Below are 7,504 nucleotides of genomic sequence, written 5' to 3' on the forward strand. Positions count from 1 at the left end.
TATCTCTTTAACGTACCAGTGGTTATCAAATTTGTTCAAGTATAGGGTGTTTGGAAATCATGGTGAATTTTAAAGACCATGAAAGTACTGCTTTAATTCTCCCATTGTAACACCTGAAAACAACTATCTAGTAGCAAATAGCATTATTTGTATATACATGTCTCTTTCTCAAAAGTAACATAAAAGCTTTCTCTATCCAGCAATAAGGTATACTCGATGTTCTGAGAAATCTCTCTCAGTATAGCATATCTAAAAATTGGTAGGTTAAAAAAATCATCTTAATCTATGGCTACATTGAAGGAAAAAGAAGGAAATTCCAAATAGCTTTGGAATCACCTGATCTCTATGACCAATAGCCTAGTTTTGAAAGGGAAATATGATGGAAGAAAAAGAGTGGGGAGACCTCACAATGAGGACCTCAGAAGTGAACAAGAAAATCATGCCCAGCAGAGGAAGATGTTGGAGATTATGTTCCTATCTCAGCCACTGCTCTGGACTGAATTGAAAAAAGGTGGGGGGCAGAAAAAGCCACCTACTCTCAGGTTTGTATCCACTCAGATTTCTCTCCTCAGATTTTCATTCATATGGATTCGGGGCCCGAATTTATACCACTTGTGTGATGCAGAAAAACACGAACAGAATATTCACTTTCAGGAGCCCCAGATTGGCTGAGCCTTTAAGGTCCACCCCAGAAGCAGATACAAATGGTCTCTGGGGGAATCCACCTTCAGCCTAGACCCAGAAGACCTCAGAGTTCCAAGGAACGTATGGTTATTGAGAAAGTCACTTACACAAGGACACAGATGCCATTAGTGAGAGTCAGCAGGAACAACAGATGACAGTAGTATCAGAACCACAGAGCCTGGAAAACCAAGCCAATATTCTGAGGAAGGTGGAGGAGGAAAATGGAAAAGTTTGGTCCTTAAAGACAATATTGAGCAGCATGTCAAAATTTGCGAAATGCAGTTAAGGTACTTAGTCTGTAATATACACAATAATGTGGGTGAATCTTAGCACAATTGTGCTGAGTGAAACCAACCAGACCGAAAGAGAGAGAGAGAGAGAGAGAGAAAAGAAAAAGAGTATGTGCCAAATGATTTTATTTATTTAAAATTCTGGGAAATTTGGGGCTCCTGGGTGGCTCAGTGGGTTAAAGCCTCTGCCTTCAGCCTGGGTCACGATCTCAGGGTCCTGGGATTGAGCCCCGCATCAGGCTTCCTGCTCAGCGGGAAGCCTGCTTCCCCCTCTCTCTGCCTGCCTCTTTGCCTACCTGTGATCTCTCTCTCTGTCAAATAAATAAATAAAATCTTAAAAAAATAAAATAAAATAAAATTCTAGGAAATTCAAAGTAACTTGTGGTTCTAGAAAGTGGGTTGCAGGTTGCCTGGGTTCGGCAGGGGTAAAAGGAGGGATTGCTGAGGAGCACAATTAAGTCTAAGTTTTCTTACCCATATAAACGTGGAGAAGATGTATACCACCCCTGGAGGGAGATGATACCAGTCCAGGAGGGAGATGATACCACCTCCAGGAGGGAGATGTATACTACTTGCAGGAGGGCGGGGATACCACTTGCAGGAGGGAGATGATACCACTCCCGGAAAGGAGATGTAAGGCCTAGCCACACCTCCTCTGTTTTCTCTTCTCCTATCTGACTAGGGGAATCCAGGATAACCAACTCCCTAAAATTTAGGAAGAAGTAAGGGCCTAGAGGATAATGGAGCAGCACATTAAATCCTGAATGGTCAAATGAAGTGAGTTGAGTGTGTCCCTTGAACTTTTCCCAGACTTATATGAGAAGAAGATACACTTGTCTCCTTTAAGACATTGAGTTATCATTGGCTGTTTTTGTTAGAGCAGCCTAGCTTTACCAAATAGTTACTGAATTTTAAAATTTCAATAACATTTTTTAATTTGAGGAAATCTTTTTCATATGTGCTGGTCATTTTCATTATATCTGTTCAATGTTTATTTTTTTGAAATTTCAATATCTATTTTTTTTTTTAAAGACTGTATTTAAAGAAGTTGCTGTGGCTGATATCAAAGAGGTTACTGCCTATGTTCTCCTCTAGGATTCTGATGGATTCCTGTCTCACGTTGAGGTCTTTTATCCATTTTGAGTTTATCTTTGTGTACGGTGTAAGAGAATGGTCGAGTTTCATTCTTCTACATATAGCTGCCCAGTTTTCCCAGCACCATTTATTGAAGAGACTGTCTTTTTTCCACTGTATATTTTTTCCTGCTTTGTTGAAGATTATTTGACCATAGAGTTGAGGGTCCATATCTGGGCTCTCTTCTCTGTTCCACTGGTCTATGTGTCTGTTTTTATGCCAGTACCATGCTGTCTTGGTGATCACAGCTTGGTAGTAAAGCTTGAAATCAGGTAACGTGATGCCTCCAGTATTATTTTTGTTTTTCAACATTTCCTTAGTGATTTGGGGTCTCTTCTGATTCCATACAAATTTTTGGATTATTTGCTCCAGCTCTTTGAAAAATACCAGTGGAATTTTGATTGGAATGGCATTAAAAGTATAGATTGCTCTAGGCAGTATAGACATTTTAACAATCTTTATTCTTCTGATCCAAGAGTATGGAATGGTCTTCCGTCTTTTTGTATCTTCTTCAATTTCTTTCATGAGTGTTCTATAGTTCCTCGAGTACAGTTCCTTTACCTCTTTGGTTAGGTTTATTCCCAGGTATCTTTTGGTTCTTGGTGCTATAGTAAATGGAATCGATTCTCTAATTTCCCTTTCTGTATTTTTATTATTAGTATATAAGAAAGCCACTGTTTTCTGTACATTGACTTTGTATCCTGCCATGTTGCTGAATTGCTGTATGAGTTCTAGTAGTTTGGGGGTGGAGTCTTTTGGTTTTCCATATAAAGAATCATGTCATCTACCAAGAGAGAGAGTTTGACTTCATTGCCAATTTGGATACCTTTTATTTCTCTTTGTTGTCTGATTGCTGTTGCTAGGACTTCTAATACTATGGGGTACCAGGTGGTGGGCATTAGGGAGGGCACGGATTGCATGGAGCACTGGGTGTGGTGCAAAAACAATGAATACTGTTACACTGAAAAGAAATTAAAAAAATAAAGACTGTATTTATTTAAGAGAGAGCAAGAAGGAGCATGCGCACTAGCAGAGGGAGGGGGAGGGGCAGAGGGAGAAGCAGACTCCCCGCTGAGCAGGGAGCCCAACAAGAGTCTTGATCCCAGGACCCTGAGATCATATCCTGAACAGAAAATATCCCCCTCAACATCTATTTCTAATGTAACTTTTTAGTAATCATCTTATATTCTGTACCAGATAATACCAATATTTGAAGTCTCAGGTCTCCTGATTATTTCTGCTAGCTCTAACTCATAGTGACTTCTTTATTCTTATATATATTTTTTAAATTATGGGTTTTTAGATTATGGAATCAGTTGGCTGAACTTCATTTTTGGAAAATTTAAAAGATCCGAGTTAAGGGTGCTTTCTTTACAGTGGATTTGCATATCCTTCTCTCTAGCACCAGAGGTCCAACCAATCTTCTAGAACTTCAATTTCTCAGCTTGTAGTTTCACCCACCATATTGTAAATACGAATTCGAATCCCAGTTCCATGTTCTCATGGGAAGAGTTATTAGAGCTACATATGTTTTTTCCTTTACCCAGAAATGTAAGAGATATAGGACAAATTTTTACATTCGTTTCCCTGGACAGAAAGAGGGTTGGAGCTTTGCCTGAAGCTCCCACCATTTGTAGTGACAAAGCCCCATTTCCCAGTTACGTGTAAGCATCAACCATTTGGCTCAGGGATAGGCTTGTCAGATGAAATACACACTACCTAGTTATATTTGATTTTCAGATAAACAATGAATAACTTTCTTATTACAAATATGTCCTGGGAAATACACATTTTTCACTTGAAACTCAAGTGAATATTAACTGGGTGTTCTATAGTTTTATTTTCTGAATTTATTATCTGAACTTCGGTTTTCATATCTTTCTGGTTTCCATTCCTGTTCAAGATTTTTGACCTTGAATATTTCATTAACTTTTCATTAAGTGGTAGATGTTTTGCAGTTGGATGTCTGTCTTTTTGAGAATATCTAGTCTACCCATATTATTCTTAAGGTATATAGATAGCTTTGGGTTGTACTTTATTCTGTCTTCAACCCCATCTTCTACTTTAAGATGTTGCATTTTTCTGAGTGAGATAAACTCTTCTGATTTCAGAGGATATTTATGTCAATTTAAAGAAAGAAGTGTTTATTTCCAGAAAATAACCTTAGCCAGCTAGATCTTCAGTGGTATGCTGCCCTATAATCTGGGAATAATGAAGTTGCAACAGAGTCACTTTATCAGCCTGTTTCAAATCTAATACACATCTCCCAACTTAAGAAAGTTTTATATGCTAAAATCTCCCCTACTTACTACTTTTAGTTCCTTCCAACTGAGTGTGAAATCTTCCACCTTTGCAGAACCCACGTTATTTCACAGAATGAATGACACTACTTCAGATTTATTTTCAAAAATTACCTTCTTAATTGCCTTAGAACAGGAGGGCTGGGCTGCACATCTGCCCCTCTTCCTTCGCCAACGATGATCCGTGAACACCCACCTACCTGGCCAACTATTTCCCATCTAGGCTGGAGCTGTAACCGGAATCGGCTATCTGTCAGACCTGTGGCAGGTCTAGGGGATGACAAGTTCATGATTTCTGTCCCAACCCCTGCCTTACCCCCCCAAGCCTGGCTCTTGTGGCATCTTGAGTTCTGAATACGTGTGGATTCAAGGTCTGCTCTGTATTCCCCAGTCTAGGTAACAGGAGAAGAGGGTTTATTGGTTTCAGTAATTCCCAGCATGACTAAGACACAGTCCTTTAAGCTTGGATGCCTGTCGCCTTCGTCACTGTCAATCGCTATGACCCCTGTCCTGGGGGGTGGCGGGAACTTGAGGTGGGAGGTCATCGTGAGTGCCGTGTGCTGAAAGCTCCCTATACCACCAGCATATCAATGACATACCACACTGGTACATCTTGTTAATTTCACAGTGTTGTCCAAACATCGGAGGAAGAGATGATTTATATCTAATAAGTGAGGCCATCTAAGTAAAAAATGACTGTAAGGAAATAAAATCTTGGTGAAGTAGATGAGAGCTACACAGGAGATGGTTATTCCTTCTGAGCTGGGGTGTGTTTGATCTGTAGTCAAGGGCACTTGAAGGAAGAACTGTTAATTATTTTCTCCAAGGCAACTGACCCATTAGAGTCCTTGTAGCAAATAGATGGCTTCCGATTCCCTAGATTTTCCTTGCAGCAACTTCAGCAATATGTGCTCAGCATTGCCTTGGACAAGACTGTGTCCTGCAGACTCTGGTCATAAAAACTGGGCATAGAAATTGCTCTGAGTTTCCAGCAGTTCCAATAGCTCAGCCAGATGTTTAGGCCAAGAGTGCTGGAGAATAAGATTAATAGAGGTGCAATGGCTGTGGGGAGTATAGCATCATAGAAGAGAGGGAAAAAATTTTGGGGGGGAGTGTGAGCCTTTTATATTTTATATTTTATTTATTTATTTATTTGTTAGCATATAATGTATTATTTGCTTCGGGGGTACATGCCTGTGAATCATCAGTATTACACAATTCACAGCACTCACCATAGCATGTACCGTCCCCAGTGTCCATAACCGAGCCACTCTATGCCTCCCTATCCTCTCCCCCCCAGCAACCCTCAGTTTGTTTCCTGAGATTAGGAGTCTTTTATGGTTTGTCTCCCTCTCTGGTTTCATCTTGTCTCATTTTTTCCCTCCCTACACCCATGACCCCCCCCCCCCCCCCGCCTCTCAAATTCCTCATATCAGAGAGACCATATGATAATTATCTTTCTCTGATTGATTTATTTCCCTAAGCATAATACCCTCTAGTTCCATCCATTGCAAATGTCAAGATTTCATTTTTTTCAATGGTTGCATACTATTCCACTGTATATATACATCACACCTTCTTTATCCATTCATCTGTTGATGAACATCTAGGTTCTTTCCTTAGTTTAGCTATTGTGGACATTGCTGCTATAAAAATTTGGATGCACATGCCCCTTTGGATCACTACATTTGTATCTTTAGGGTAAATACCCAGTAGTGTGACTGCTGGGTCGCAGAGTAGCTCTAGTTTGAACTTTTTGAGGAACCTCCATACTGTTCTCCAGAGCGGTTGCACCAGCTTGCATTCCCATGAACAGTGTAGGAGGGTTCCCCTTTCTCCACATCCTTGCCAACATTGTCGTTTCCTGACTTGTTAATTTTAGCCATTCTGACTACTGTTAGGTGGTATCTCACTGTGGTTTTGATTTGTATTTCCCTGATGCCAAGTGATGTTGAACACTTTTTCATGTGTCTTTTGGACATTTGAATGTCTTCTTCGCAGAAATGTCTGTTTGTGTCTTCTGCCCATTTCTCTCTCTCTCTCTCTTTTTTTTGTTTTTTAAAGATTTTATTTATTTATTTGACAGAGATCACAATTGGGCAGAGAGGCAGGCAGGCAGACAGACAGAGAGAGAGAGAGAGAGGAAGCAGGTTCCCCACTGTGTAGAGAGCCCGATATGGGGCTCTATCCCAGGACTCTGGGATCATGACCTGAGCTGAAGGCAGAGGCTTTAACCCACTGAGCCACCCAGGCGCCCTTCTTCTGCCCATTTTTTGATTGGATTATTTGATCTTTGGGTGTTGAGTTTGATAAGTTTTTTATAGTTTTGGATACTAGCCCTTTATCTGATATGTCATTTGCAAATATCTTCTCCCATTCTGTCAGTTGTCTTTTGGTTTTGTTGACTGTTTCCTTTGCTATGCAAAAGCTTTTGATCTTGATGAAGTCCCAGTAGTTCATTTTTGCCTTTGTTTCCTTTGCCTTTGGTGATGTTTCTAGGAAGAAGCTGGTGCAGCTGAGGTCAAAGAGGTTGCTGCCTGTGTTCTTCTCAAGGATTTGATGGATTCCTGTCTCACACTGAGGTTTTCATCCATTTTGTTTGAATCTATTTTTGGGTGTGATGTAAGGAAATGGTCCAGTTTCATTCTTCTGCATGTGGCTGTCCAATTTTCCCCACACCATTTGTTGAATAGATTGTCTTTTTTCCATTGGACATTTTTTCTTGCTTTGTTGAAGATTCATTGACCACAGAGTAGAGAGCCCATTTGAGTTCTCTATTCTGTTCCATTGACCTATGCGTCTGTTTTTGTGCTAGTAGCATACTGTCTTGATGATCACAGGTTTGTAATAGAGCTTGAAATCTGGAACTGTGATGCTGCCAACTTTGGTTTTTTTTTTTTTTTTCAACATTCCTCTGGCTATTCGGGGTCTTTTCTGGTTCCATATAAATTTTAGGGTTGTTTGTTCCACTTCTTTGAAAAAAGTTGATGGCATTTTAATAGGGATTGCATTAAATGTGTAGATTGCTTTAGGTAGCATAGACATTTTCACAATATTTGTTCTTCCAATCCATGAACATGGAATGTTTTTCCATTT

Source organism: Mustela putorius, unplaced genomic scaffold, assembly GCF_011764305.1.
Source record: "Mustela putorius furo isolate JIRA1106 unplaced genomic scaffold, ASM1176430v1.1 tig00003853_pilon_pilon_pilon, whole genome shotgun sequence".
In the NCBI taxonomy this organism is placed as follows: Eukaryota; Metazoa; Chordata; class Mammalia; order Carnivora; family Mustelidae; genus Mustela; species Mustela putorius.